The 15,110-nt window shown below is 46.4% G+C and overlaps 1 protein-coding gene across 32 annotated transcripts in view; it reads right to left on the reverse strand.

Annotated features, from left to right (window-relative positions):
* Positions 1-9,649, reverse strand: part of NRCAM (neuronal cell adhesion molecule) — a 246,870-nt gene extending 237,221 nt beyond the window's left edge. For 31 of the 32 annotated variants that reach the window (XM_059712821.1, XM_059655684.1, XM_059655682.1 and 28 more), the window contains exon 1: positions 9,468-9,649. The gene's annotated coding sequence lies outside the window, so the exon portion shown is untranslated. The remainder of the gene's footprint in view (positions 1-9,467) is intronic. The other variant, XM_059712842.1, reaches the window with a different exon arrangement.
* Between the last annotated feature and the right edge of the window lie 5,461 nt (positions 9,650-15,110).

Raw genomic sequence — 15,110 nt, forward strand, 5'->3', positions numbered from 1 at the left:
GCCAAGCAATTACCCCAAACGTTCTTACTCTCCTCTCTTTCCTTTTCTTTCAGATTTTAAGTTATTGACTTTGCAGAGCACTGTTCTTTACTCTCTCCTCATTATTTAAAATTCTTTTTGCTCCTTCTGCCTTCTATATAGCACACTTCTCCTGGATGTCACAATTCTCATTACCCACCTGAGCCTTCTCTCCATCTGAATCCTTCACACTCCCTGATCTCTACTCTTCCAATCCCAGGCCCAACGATCAATCTGACCATGAACTCCCTGCTGTTTAATGAGTCCCCAAATAGTTCTAGGACAGCAATAAACCCTTGATATATTTTGCCTTCCACTTAATTTCACAACAAAGTAACTGTTACTAGAAATATATACACAGCCATGGAGTTTTAAAAACCCTATTCCAATTATTAAATTGCAAGCTACCTTAAATTTGTGAGACATACAAAACATGTATCACGACCTATGTAAAATACATGTAATAGAAGTTAGCATAATCAATTCTGAAATTCACTTTTGTTCATATTACATAATTAATATTAAATTATCTCTAAATTTCTACTTCACTATTTTGTTCATGTAGAATTTTTTTGCCACGTTAATATTATTTCTATAAAAGTAGCAATAGTCATTTGAATGTATTAAATATATATTAAAAAATGGTTTTTAGCTATCGTGCCACTAATAGCAGAACAAAAGACTATTGCCATCAAGTCATTTAAGTGGCCAAAGATACCAAAGCAAAATTTCCCAACTGCAGTATTATGGAATCCCAGGAAGCATTTCAAATTACCCAAAATTATTTTTCATTTCTCTTACATTCCAGTAATCTCAACTTCCCAGTAGCTATTTAGTTTTCCAGTTACACATTCAGCTAACTTCTCTTTCTGAAATGTTTTCAATCAGATGCCGCCTACCAAATTGAATGGGGAACCCCGTGCCATAATTAATAACTTCAATAACAGATATAACAGCGATGGGTTTTCTCTGGAAACAGAAAGCTAAAATCACCCTTCTTAAATATACACATACAGGAGAACACATTGGCTAGTCAATGTTTATGACAGATTTCTCTTGTTACATCTCAAAACAATCTGTGATCAATATCAAAACACTGCAATGAGATTTTACAAGGGAAGCTGATTGGACATTTCTGTATTTATTCAAGCAGATACTAGAGGCGGGATAGCTGAACAGTCAGAAGAGGATTTGCAATGCAATTAGGGGGAACAAGTGCATCTGAGTGTATGCCAGACGCAGGGGCCTCCCCTTAATTCACACAGTCCAATGTCTTCATGCAGCGTACAGCATCAAACTGCACTTCCTACGGTTTTCAAACTTCTGTCAGTTAACTCGGTGTTTACCGAGTGCCGCACTGGGGCACTCAACATTTGGGGAACACCATCCAGCTCCGGGTACGTTGTTCCAACGCCATCTGTCACTTACGCTTCCACAGATCCACAAATTTCAATTCACGCTAATCTACTCGGCGCTCAAACTGAAGCTATAATTCAAATTTTGACATGAAGCTTGAATTCCTTTTCAGTGTTCTTCAACTTTGACCCAGCTCCCCCTCCGTCCGTCACTGAAAAGGGGCCAAGACAACAGCCCAGCAAGTGGGGCAGGCAAAACAGGCCTCCTTTGTTCGGTTTTGTCCTTTCAGCTCTCTATTGAGGTGAGGGACTGAAAAGCACACAGGGCCTTGGAAGGCAGCCGCACTCCCGCTCGCAAGCCGTCCTTCCGCAAAGACCAAAAACACTCCAGGATGGAACCCTTTCCACAGCCCACTTTCACCTTAAGGAATAATTAATGGAACATTAGTGCTTTCCCGTTCCCTTGGGAGAGAATATGTTAACGGGGTTTTCCATGAGTTTGCAATGTTCACCCAAAATGTATGCTGTAAATCAGACTGTTCAAATGCCAAGGGCATCTAAAAGTGGCATGAAAGTCGCTTTAAAGTCGAAATTTGGAGAAAAGAGTACTACACACTGAATACATATACTGAATTTTCCGAATGCTCTCAGCCCACTTGAGAAAGATAAATCAAATTCACTGCATATCACACAGTAGAAGGCCTCCTACAGGATTCCCTCAGATTGCCCTGGGAATATATTTTTCTGGTTACAGTGCGTTTTGAACCAATATGCCATGCACATTATAACATTTAAATATGCATATATATATATGTGTGTGTGTGTGTGTGTGTGTGTGTGTGTGTGTGTATTCAAAATACTTTTTCCAACCCTTTCTGTCATTTAACAAGAAGAATTTTTAAAGGATCACTTTCATCTGACAGTAACTGTCATTTGCATCCTCATGCAAATTCAGCAATGCTTCATTTAGTACAGGGCAGTAAGGAAGAAAATCAAAGAGCACAAAAGACAAGATTAAGATTTACTTGTCATTCCTGTTTTCAAGTTGAATAGGCCAGTTGGGCAGTATGTGCAGCAGATGAGCAAAAATGTTTGTAGGTTTGTTCCCTTTATCATTGGTAGTCATTCACTAGTTTTTGGTTGTTGTTGTTTTGTTTTGTTTTGGTTTGGTTTGGTTTTTTTTTACAATTAAGGGAAATCCTCCATCAGACTTTTAAAAATTACCTTTTTCTAACTTGAAATTCCAATCTTGTAGGCTAGTAAAACAGGTCAATTAAATTGACACCACATCTTTTTTATTAGCTCAGCTAAGCAATTATAATTGGGTGGTGAGGGTTTGTGCTGTCATCTTTGAAGACTCAATGGTGGGGAAAAATGCCCAACACAGACCTGAAATTTACAGCTCCAGCACATCCCAACATATTCTAGATATGAGGCAAATCTGCTCTTGATATGGGTTAAAATAATAGTGTCATTTCTTCAGTAAAATAAAAGCATACTAATATGTAACCTATCCTCACAGCAAAATCACTTAGCACAAGTGCACTACAGACATATATGCTCTAATTCAACCTTTAAAAATAATAACATTAATGTATGTCCCCAATGCTGGCTTATCCTGGCCAATGATATGCATGCTATATAGCTTCTATTTCATGCTTTGTGCGAAGTACAGAATCAATGAATACTTCTTAAAAACCACCCATCTCCTTATTAATAAAAGTTAAATTGAGCCCAACCAGTGTTGCTCAGTGGTTGAACATCGACCTATGAACCAGGAGGTCACGGTTTGATTACCGATTAGGGCACATGCCTGGGTTGTGGACTCCATCCCCAACAGCCAATCAATGATTCTTTCTCATCATTGATGTCTCTATGCCTCTCTCTCTCTCCCCCTTCCTTTCACTGAAATTAGTAATTTTTAAAAAGTTAAACTGATAAGTTGGAAAACACTATGAATAACTTTTTCACAATACATTGTATATTAATTTATAACTTTAAAAAGTAACAACTTGCCCTAGCTGGTTTGGCTCAGTGGATAAAGCGTCAGCCTATGGACTGAAGGATCCCAGGTTTAATTCTGGCCAAGAGCACAGGCCCGGGTTGTGGGCTCAGTCCCCAGTGTGGGGTGTGCAGGAGGCAGCTGATCAATGATTCTCTCTCATCATTGCTGTTTCTATCTCCCTCTCCCATCCTCTCTGAAATCAATAAAAATATAAATTAAAAAGTAACTGCTATAGCTCTGGACACCCAATAGGATGGCTATTAATTATTAAGAAAACAGAAAATTAGTGTTGGTGATGATGTGGAGAAATTGGAACCCTTGTGCACTCTTGGTGGAAATGTAACATTTTGCAGCTGCTATGGAAAACATTATGGTGGCTCCTCAAAAAATTAAAATAGAATTACCATATGATCCAGCAATCCCACTTCTGGCTACTTGCCCCAAAAAGCTGAAAGCAGTGACTCAAATTGTCAAACTCATAGAGACAGAAGGTAGAATGATTCTTTCCAGGGTTGCAGGAAAAGGGTAATGGGGGGGTTGATATTTAATGGACACAGAGTTCCAGTTTGGGAAGGTAAGAAAAGTTCTGGAAAGATGGACCGCAGTGATGGTTACTTAATGCGAAGTATTCAATGCCACTAAACTATAAGGTTAAAAATAGTTAAAACAGCTCTAGCCGGTTTGGCTCAGAGGATAGAACTTCGGCCCAAAGACTGAAGGGTTCTGGGTTTGGTTCCAGTCAAGGGCATGTACCTTGGTTGCAGGCTCAATCCCCAGCCCTGAGCCAGCCCTGAGCCTTGGTTGGGGCGCCTGGGGGAGGCAACCAATCAATGTGTCTCTCTCACATTGATGTTTCTCTCTGTCTCTCACTCTCCCTTCCACTCTCTCTAAAAATCAATGGAAAAATATCCCCGGGTAAGGATTTAAAAAAAAAAGTTAAAACAGTAAATTCTGTTACATATATTTCACCAAAATAAAGAAATAACTTAGCAAAAACATCCCATTTTCTATACATGTAATGCATTTGCTCCCCCATTTAAAGACAACCTGCTATTGAAAGGGTTATTGCTGGAGGCAGAGCCATCCCATATTTTCTTCCTGTAGCCCTCTCATTCACATTTTGAGAGGAAAAATAAACATCCATCAGTTCACTTGGGAACATTTTATTAGTCTTAGCCTCTGATGGCAATAAAAGACTCTAAAACTAAAGGGGCCTTTCGTTTGCCTGGGTGGACAAAAGGTTAAGTAAAATAAGCTACTGGATTCTTGCCCCTGACATGCTTAGATGCTAAGAGATCCCTACCACCTCCTCTGACTTCAACTGGCAGGAAAGCCAAGGCTTCTTCAGGTGGGAAAACATGAAGCATAAAAGCGGAATACATCTATAAGTATTTAGTAATGTTCAATAATTTCAATTCATTTTCCTCTTTGCTAATCATCTCAGCAGTTGAAGACTAAAGCAGTCTTTGTATGCAAGCACACAAAACTTTCTAGAGCAGCGGTTCTCAACCTGTGGGTCGCGACCCCTTTGGGGGTCGAACGACCCTTTCACAGGGGTCGCCTAAATACATCCTGCATATCAGATATTTACATTACGAGTCATAACAGTAGAAAATTACAGTTATGAAGTAGCAACGAAAATAATTTTATGGTTGGGGGTCACCACAACACGAAGAACTGTTTTAAAGGGTCACGGCATTAGGAAGGTTGAGAACCACTGTTATAGAGAAAAAGAATACTTTAGGAACTCTATATTCTTGTTAAATTCATTATTAGTTACCATGCTTCTCAAGCGGAAAATGTTCTTTGTAAATGGGAATGAGATTCCAGAGGCTGCTGACAGAGGCAGCAAATCAGGACTCCTATGGACTGAACTGTGCCCTCCTCTGCCCCCCACTTCATATGTTGACGTCCTAATCCCCAATACAACTGTGTCTGGAGACAGGGCTTTTCAAAGTAATTAAAGTTATATAAGGTAATAAGGGTGTGTCCTAATCCAATAGGATCAGTGGCCTTATAAGAAGAGTAAGGGAAGCAGTCTCTCTCTCTCTCTCTCTCTCTCTCTCTCTCTCTCTCTCTCACACACACACACACACACACACAGGCACACACAAAGGAAAGGATATATGGGCACACAGGGAGATGACAGCAGTCTGCAAACTGGGAAGAGAGCTCTCGAGAGAACCCAACCATGCTGGCATCCGGATCTCTGACTTACAGCCACCAGAAGTGTAAGAAAATAAATGTCTGTTCTTTACACCACCCAGTATGTATTTTGTTAAGGCAGCCTAAGCTAACTAGGACAAAGACTCTGATTTCATGTGAGAACATCAGGGGAAAAAGCATGGGTTTCTCAGGGGTTACCCTTAAGGTGAGTAATGACTGGTAGGAGCCACAAGAGGGCTTTCTCTGATGTTCATGACGTTCTCTGTTCCTTGTTTTGAGCATTAGTCGGGTGTGCTCAGTTTGTGCAAGTTCATCAAGCTGTACATTTACAGAATGTGAAAAAAGAATATCTGTATGTGGAAGTATGTGGCATAAGGCAGGAATTCTGTTTTGCTCACCACTGTATCCCCAGTACACTGTATCCCTAGAACATGTACTCAGTCAGTGGTGATGAGTGAGTGAACGAATGAATGAACGAATGAATGAACGAATGAATCTCTTCATCAGAAAAGCTTGGGGTTCCATTAAATAACTCCTTTGTGCATACACAAATAATAGCCCCAGATTCAATTTATATTCAACCAATTACACAAGGAAAACTATACCAACACAAAAGCATTGTTTGAAATGACTCTTCAGGAAGTTTTCTATCGCCCAGGTCAGGGGTCCTCAAACTACTGCCAGCGGGCCACATGCAAATACAAATATTGTATTTGTTCCTGTTTTGTTTTTTTACTTCAAAATAAGATATGTGCAGTGTGCATAGGAATTTGTTCATAGTTTTTTTAAAACTAAAGTTCAGCCCTCCAACGGTCTGAGGGACAGTGAACTGGCCCCGTTTGAAAAGTTTGAGGACCCCTGGCCCAGGTATACATTCTCATATCCTCTCACCTTCCTAAAGCGCTCACTCCCAACTATTATTGTCATTGTCACATCGGCCTCACAGAAAGTATAATTTCTAAAGCTTTCTATTTATCGTCACTGATGCAATGATTAAAAATGATGTGGTGCCCAGCCGGTGTGGCTCAGTGGTTGAATGTCAACCTATGAACCAGGAGGTTCGATTCTGGTCAGGGCACATGCCTGGGTTGCAGGCTCTATCCCCAGTGGTGGGTATGCAGGAGGCAGCTGATCAATGATTCTCTCTCATCATTGATGTTTCTCTCTCTCTCTCTCCCTCTCCCTTCCTTTGTGAAATAAATAGAAATATTTTTTTAAATGATGTGGTGTGATGGCCTCATCACTTCCCTGCATTAGGGAGCTGGGTAACCTCTCCCAGCCCCACTGTACTTTCTTGGAAACCCAAAGGTTTACGTAGTGTTCTCTTACAGCTCTAAAATTCCTGGATTGTGTGACATGCTCAGCAACATTCCTGTAATAAGGTACTAGTAAAAGCAGGCTGAAAGAAGACCATGAGTCAGTAGAATTTAGAACTCATTTTTCCAAGTGATCCGTCAATTAAAACCATGCTAAAAGCTATTCCAGGAATAGCTGACTTCACTTTAGTTCAAATTCTTGTTTCGAGTAGTTAATATGGAGCATTTTTGTAAACGCACCACACAGTTTTATATATTTAGGATATTGAATGCTTTTTTAAGGTTTTATACAAAAGTTCTATTTAAATTCAATATCCAACTTGAAGAGTAAATCTTCCACAGTCAAAAGTGTCTACAAAAGAGATTCAGGGCTGGGAACCTGAAATAGAAACGTTGCCAAATGGAAACTTTACCTTTATTTTTTTTTAAAAGTTTCTCAAAAATTGCGACATGCCAGGAATCTCTCAGTCTCTGTAATGAGAGGGGGCACTGGTCAGTAAGCACAGTCCAGTGGCTGTAACTACTTGAATTGTGGGTTAACAGCCAAGTACTTAAAAGCTAACGAGAATAAAGGAACTTGTAAAGGAATTCAAGAGCAATACAGGGCAATAAAAGGCTACTCTACAAATACAATTCGCTGAATTACTATATTGCTCGCTACTGTGAGGTCTGCAGGAGTTAGAATTAAATGGGCTTATAATATGTCCCTGGTTTTGAACACCGGATGGTTTCAGGCTTCCTCTAAACTAATAAGCCTCCCAAGGGCCACATGTTCACAGTCTTGAATGACAACGTGTAGGGGCAAGAAGCTAGCCCTTGCTCCCCCACTTCCTCGCTATGTGGCCTTAGGAAAGTTACTTGGTTTCTTTAAGTGTCCACCTCCCAGTTTTTAAAATGGGACCGTTGTGGAAGGAAATGAGATGATACTTGTGAACTGCACAGCACCAAACATATCTGCAGCTTTTCAAACAAACCAAAAAAATGTTGACTCTCATTATCATTAAAGTAGAAAGCATCCAATTGTCTAAATCTAAACCCATTTCAGTTCTTCGGGAAGGTCTCATTGACTCGTGACCTATTATTACAATATTTTAATAGCAGGGCATGGTTAATATCAAACAGCCCCAAGCAAAACAGCCCAGCCTCCCGGTCTGCATTCAGGGGCTACCGTTTTCCTTCCCAGGAAAGTCCCAGGGGGAGCTCCTGGGGCTGCACCACAGCCGCCCGCCTCGCCACCCTGGCTTCCACCTCTGCTTGCCAGAGTGTAGGGCGAGGAAGGGCCGGGCCCTTGGGAACCGCACCTCTGCACGTGAACCACGCGGGACCCGGCAGGAAAAGAACGCTCCCCTTCTCAGACAGACACCTGCGAGCCCCAGAGGCCTCGGGCTGGAGCGGATGGTACCAAAAGGCAGGAGAGAGGCAGGGAGCGAAAGAGACGCCGCCTCTCAGCGCCGCACCCCCCCTCCGCGCCCGCCGCTGCGCAGGGGCGACCACAGAGAGTCGGGGGTAGAGGATGCAGCCGCAGACCGGGAGGCAGGCGGCAGGGAGACGAGCCGGAGGGAAGGCAACTGGCTTGCTCTCCAGTCCCCCGGACCCTGGAACCCCACCCGCGTTCCTTGCTGCCCGGTGTAGACCGCTCTGTAAGAAAAGACGACTCCCTGGCTCCCCGCTCTGGGCGCTGGCAGATGCGGGCCCAGAGCGGCGGAGCGGCCACCGGCTGAGGACCGGCCCGCTGCGGCGCCCACCCGCGAGGCGTGCAGGGCCCGGCGCAGATGGCGCTCGCCGCGCCAAGGATGCTCCGGACCCCCCGTCACTCGCGGCTCCACGCAGCCTCCCCGGCCCAGCTGCTGCCAGGCACCCGCTCTGGGAGCCAGGGTGGGCTCCACGCCCCGGCGAGCCGGTCCCAACAAGTCCCAGCCCAGGGAGTCTGGGCGGGGCGCCAGGACCCCCGGGCCCGCACCTGTGGGGCCACCAGCCCAGGAAAGCCCCCGCCTGCCGTCCGCAGTCTCCCCCAGGTCTCTCCAGAGCGGCGAGAGCGGAGGTGGGCTCGCCCCGGAACTCCGCGGTCCGCGCAGGTGTGAGCGCAGCCGAACAAAGCCCACGCCCAGCTGTGGGCGCCGGGAACTGCACGCGCACCCGCCCGGCCGCCGCGCTCCCCGCCCGGCCCCGGCGCCCCCCGCCCGGCCGCCGCGCCCCCCGCCCGGCCGGCACTGGCCCGGGACACCCCCAAACCTCCGCGCCCGCTTTCCGGGAAGCCCAATGTCCGGCTCAGCAGCCCCTCCAGGCCCAACTTTCCATGGAGAGCCCGCGAGGTAGGGCTTCCCGGAGCGCGTGGGGCGTGGGCGCGGAGGCATAAGTTGGCGACAGCCAGGAGGCGGTGATGGGCGCCCGCCCGCGCAGCCGGGGATGCGGTGCTCCCGCGGTGCCCTCACCCGGGCGCCCGCCGGGGTCGGGGCCTAAGGAGAAGCAGGGAGTTGGAGCCGAGGAGAGCGCTCTGCTCCGCCCGGGCCGGCGCCCCGGTGCCCACACACTAGCCCGCGCCCCTCGCCTCAGCCGCTGCCCCTGGCGGGACCGGGGGTCGTACCAGACGCGCAGCGAGCTACTCACCTTCGTACGCGGCGCCCGGAGCGGTGGCCGGAGAGCCCGGAGCGCAGATGCCCTGCGTTCGTGAGGGAGCTGTCGCTCTGGCGCCCCGCGTCCCTGCGCCCGCGCGTCTGGGGCTCCGACTGCGGCGCGCACCAGCCGGCGACCCGGGAAGCAGGGCCGGCCCCGCGCCCGCGCGCCCCCGCCGCTCCCGCTCCCGCCCTCGCCGCGCCCCCGCCCCGCGTCGCTCCCCTCCTCCCGGCTCCCGCACTCCCGGCGTCCCCCGCCCCTTCCCCTCCGGCCGGCACCCCTCCCACCCCTGCTGGGCTGGTGGCAGCCGCCAGTGGACTCTGGCCGCCTGCGCCTTGGGGAGCTGGGGGTCCCCTCACCTGAGCGACCACGCCACTACCAGCAACGTCATCCCGCGAGCCTGTGAGGTGGCGGGGCGGGCGGTGGGGGGTTGTGGGGGCGGGGGATGGAGGCAAGGGGGGTTCGGGGGATGAGAGTGGTTGGGATTTGGCTGTAAGAGATGTTCCAGAAATTAAATGGCTGGTTTTTAAATGCCATGCTCCTGGGTTTCGATTTCTGTGCAACGTCTGTGGTCTTTTTATTATTTTTTTTTCTTCTAAAACATTTAATTTCTTCGAAACTCACCAGTTGGGACGATTGAGATGATTTCCTTTTGTTTTGTTTGTTTATTTGCTAGCGTTTATTTCCAAACAGCCCCCAGAAAGGGAGCCTTCAGGGTAAGGTATGTTGTCTATTCGTGGTAGGAATTGACTTTCCTAGTCCTAGAGAACAGGATTAGTTCAAGTTTGCTTTATTTATTTTTTTTTCCATTTTGAGAGCATTATGGAGAACGAATTGAAATGTAAAAAGAGAGTTAAGATTTTCTAAATATGTAGTATTTTAGCAAACAGACTGCAGGCTGCATAGGTCGGGTCGGGAGACTTCTCTCCACGGGATCCTAGATGGTGTCCAAGACCCTGGGCCCGCACTCAGGTCCTCAGGACTCTCCTCTGCAGCCTGCTCTCCCAGAGGTTCCTCCCAGCTGCCAGGTGTCCCTGACTTGGCCATTTGGCCATTTACTGCAGGCTCCACGCTCACTCCCTCACTCCGCTTAACCTGAGCTTTGTCTCCCTCAGTTCTCTACTTAAAAAAAAAAATGTTTAAGCAGATGTTTTGTCATATGAATATATACTCCAATAAAAAGAACAAAGAAGAGGAGGAAAGCTTTAGAAGAAATGGGACCAGTGACAGCACCAAAAATTAAAATTAAATAATTTTGATACTACATGATACTTATAATTATATAAAATTATTATGTAGTTCTAACTGCATTGCAGCGCTACATGCTGGGGATTAGTTCCTGAGAGGATGAGTGACAGGAAGAACCAAAGAGCTGCTGCATGAGAAGCTGAGAAGAAGAGAGCATCAGGGGAACGAGGAATGATCTGGAAAAGGATTAGAAAGATGCCCGAGTGGGCGAAAGGACTATGCATTTGATTTGCTTGGTGATGCATATGGCATTCTGATTTGACTACTTATGGGTACGCCTCCTTACCTAAATTGCCACTCTTTATTGCATCCCTAAGCCTTACCTGTCCTCTACTCCAAGCTTCTCTCCATCCTCAAACCCAGTTTAGGGCAGAGAGTAACATTAGTCTGTTTTCCCCATCGGATGATAATAAAAGAATTTTCCATGTGCCCAGCAGTATCGTCAGCAATTACATTGATTAACTTGCTTAATCCCAGGGCAACCCCATGCAGTATATACTAGTAGTACCCCCATTTTAGAAAACAAGAAAAGAGGGGTTCAGTGACTTGCAGAGGCCACACAAGCCAGTGGCAGGGCTGGGACGCAGGCCTGGGCATTCTGGCTCCAGAGCAGTCTTAACCACTGTGCTCTGCCGCCTTCCTGTGACAGTACACTCAGTGTGTGTGTGTGTGGTGCCTCAGAATGTCATCGCATGAAAGCTGCTGTATCAGAAAGTCATGGAGCCCTCCAGTGGCACCTGCAGTGAATATGTCTTGAGCCTTTCTCCTTTCCTCTTCTTTCGCAGCCCTGTTTGTTTCTTCCTCGGAATGTTCCCTCTCCTCTTTTTCTCTTTCACTTTTTTCTTCCCTCGCCTTATTTATTTATGTCATTTTATTTTTAATCCTCCTCTGAGGACATGCTTACTGATTTTTAAAGAGAAAGAGAGAGAGTATGTGCCCCAACAGGGGATCAAACCCACAACCTAGGTATGTGACCTGACCAGCAATTGAACCCTCAACCTTGTTTTCTCCATTCTTGTTTTCTCCTTTTTTAAATTTAGCTCTTTAATATATAATTGATTTTTAGAGAGAGAGGAAGGCAGAGGGATAGAGAGAGAAAAACATTGATAATAGAAAAGCATCACCAATCAGCTGCCTCCTCCAAGTCCCCTATTTAGGATTGAGCCTAATCCCCCGGCATGTGCCCCGACTGGGAACCAAACCAGGCATCTCTTGGTTTCTGGGCTGAAGATTGACCACTGAGCCATGACAGCTGGGCATCCATCCTAGCTTTCTTGATCTTCATCCATGGTTCAGGCCACCCAGGGAAGGCAGTGCCATAGGCCCTGCCCTAAAACTAATGTTTAGTTCACCAAAACCTACCATGGACCCAGCCACGCTAGTACCAAGCTGTGTGTCCATGAGCAAGTTATTTCCTCTCTTAGTGTTTCCATACTGTGAAAGGAAGGAGTTGGGTTAGGTGAAAACAAAAATTGGGTTTTTTAGCTGTGTCACTTTATGATTCTGGTGGTAAGCAAGAGCTTTTTTTTAATTTTTTTTTACTGCTGTAGTAAAACTCATATGAAAGCTGTCTGAGTTCTAGGTAAGAAAGAGTAGATCACTAAAAATGTTCAATAGAAGCATAACAAGGTTGCCTGCTACAAGTGGCTCACATTACTGTCATCGTTGTCATAAGATAATATTCCATGGCTGGGCAACATGCATTAGGTTTCTGACAGGGATGTGGTAAAGACAGTAATTTTTAAAGCCCTTCTCTTTGAAAGGACTTGATTATAGCCCAATGTTATCAAAAGGCATAGTTGTTATGGTGGACCGCTTCCGAGGTGGCTCCCAGCAATCCCCTCTTCTGGGTGTTCATTCCCTAACCCTCCCCTTCAGTCCAGACCAGAGCTAGCGTCTCACTCCTAATGAATATAATACGGAGAGTGTACTGGGATGTCACTTCTGATTTTATTACAAAAATACTCTGGCTTCGTCTGTCTTGCTCCTTTGCTTGCTCAGAGGGAAGCCAGCGGCCCTGTTGTGAGCTTCCCTATGAGTGGCCCTCACGTCACGGAAATGGGGGATGCCTCTGGCCCATGGCCTGTGAGGAAAGAGGCCCTCAGTTCAACAGCCACAGCCGTGAGGAGCTGAATCCTGCCTCAGCCCTAAGGGAGCGTGGAAGCAGAGTGCCCCTCAGTTGAGCCTTGAGATGACTCCAGTCCAGGCTGACTCCCTGACTGCAGCCTTTTGAGAGACCCTGAGCCAGAGCACCCAGCTCATCTGTGTTGGGAGATAACTAGCGTTTCTAGTTTTAAGCTGTTAAATCCATCACTGATACAGTTATGTAAGTGCGTCTCAGAACTCTAAATTTGCATCTGACCACACAAATCGTATCTATTTTCTGGATGGGAAAGGAGAAAATTGATTAAATGGTGGTTGTCATAAGGTGCAGATGTGGTGCTGGTTAAAGAAGCACTTGTGGAAAACAGATGAGACATCAGAATGACCTGTCCAAGGTTAACCTCAGCAGCGCCTGGTTCCAAACCCCAAAGACATCTTCCGCTCACACAGCCAAGCCTGGCGCTGCCCATCCACGGTGCCCACCCAGAGCTGCTCCTTTCTTCTGGATGCCAGCCACAGGCTCAGCTGGCCCACACCTCCTGAAGTTTCATAGTTGGTGATTAATAACCACCATGGATAATCATAGGATGTGCAGTTATAGATAACATGTCAATAATAAAATGTGCAGCTTCATACATTGCCTGACCAGTGAGCAGAGGAATGTTACCACAGATGCAAAATATCAATTGTTCTCTCATGCCTCCCCTTGCTATCTGCCAAATAAACACAGAATTCTGGTGCCTGTCTCGTGCCACTTGGGCATGTGTCAAATAGAAACCAAAAATTGCAACCCATTCCTTGCCTGTTTCTTAGCAAGACAGTATCCCTACATCTATCTAAAGAATGTAATGCTCAAGCAATTGGAGGGAGATGTGATTTTAGTGGTTGCCATATGTGGATTTCTTCTCTAGAAGCCATGAGTCACCAGGGCCTTCTGCCCACCCCCGTGCTTGAGGAACCAAGCTGGGAGGAGGCGGAACATAATAAGCATATTCCTTGCAGCCAATTCCTCCATCTGTTCCTACAGTTTCGATCTATAAGGATATATAAATCCATTCTGCTGAATGGATTTCACACTAGCCAAGGTCAATGTGCAATCAGCCATTTCAGTAGGGGTCATCCGGGACAGAAAACTTGCTCTGCAAAACGGAGATGCTGAGCAACACTCTTGCTATGTGCCTTTTGTTTCTGGCTTAAGAGGGAACAGATGACAGGTACAGTGAAGATGAATTCACTGTGGAGAAAAGAAAGGAAATGACTCAGATACAATACTCTGAGGTCTAAATGAATGGTTGACTTGAAGTCTTTCTTATTTGTTTTTGTCACATTTTTAAAAGAACAACAAAGGTATTAAGTAAATAGACACTGACACAGTACTTCTGTTTACATTTTCTTTTTTTAAGACTTGACTTAAATTTTACTAGGAGGTCTTCCAATATTTTAAAATGGCAAATTTGTATAGGACACAAGTCCAGCACCATTCTACCCTGGGCCTTGTGCTTTAGAAAGCCCTGCTCTGGTTTGCCAGTAGCCCATGCCACCTGGGTACCACGTCTGGGTACCCAGGATCCCAGAATCCCATGAGGATCTGCAAAGGCCTCCTCCTCATTCTCCTAACAGGGGACTGTTCTCCCAGAGTGCAACACTGGGTGCCCGAAGAGAGTACATCTTAAAAGTCCTCTTCGGTCAAGATAGCAAAGTAGGTAAACTGTGCTCACTTCCTCCCACGACTACATCAAAATGACAACTAAATTATAGAACCACCACCCTTGAGAACCACCTGAAGGCTAGCTTAACAGCACACCTATAACTAAGGAGACAAAGGAGCCATGTCCAGACTGGTAGGCGTGGAGACGAGAAACGAGTTGGTCCCACACCCACGTGGGGCGGTTAAGAATATCTCAGCTGTGGAGGTCCCCCTGAGGAGCAAGGGGTCCCAGCCCCATGTCAGCCTCCCCAGCCTGGAGCACCAGTACCTGGAAGAGGAGTCCCCACATCTAGTTGTGAAAACCACAGGGACCCTGTCCAGGTGAGATGAGAGCTGTGAACCTAAGTGACCTCTTAAAGAGCCCAAGCACATTTCCACTCACTCACAAACTCTCGCTCGGAGCGCCGGTGAATGGACAGCAGCTCAAAAAGCACCAGGGACATATGGGGAGGAACTAAACTGACTGACTTCAGACCAAGGGTGGGCGGGGCAGCTCTCTCCCAGGCAGTGCTGGCAGGCACCATCGATCCTTTGTTGAACCCTTTCTACACATTCCTGGCAGGTACATGCAGGTGCCC

The sequence above is a fragment of the Myotis daubentonii genome, chromosome 10 (assembly GCF_963259705.1).
Source record: "Myotis daubentonii chromosome 10, mMyoDau2.1, whole genome shotgun sequence".
Classification (NCBI taxonomy): Eukaryota; Metazoa; Chordata; class Mammalia; order Chiroptera; family Vespertilionidae; genus Myotis; species Myotis daubentonii.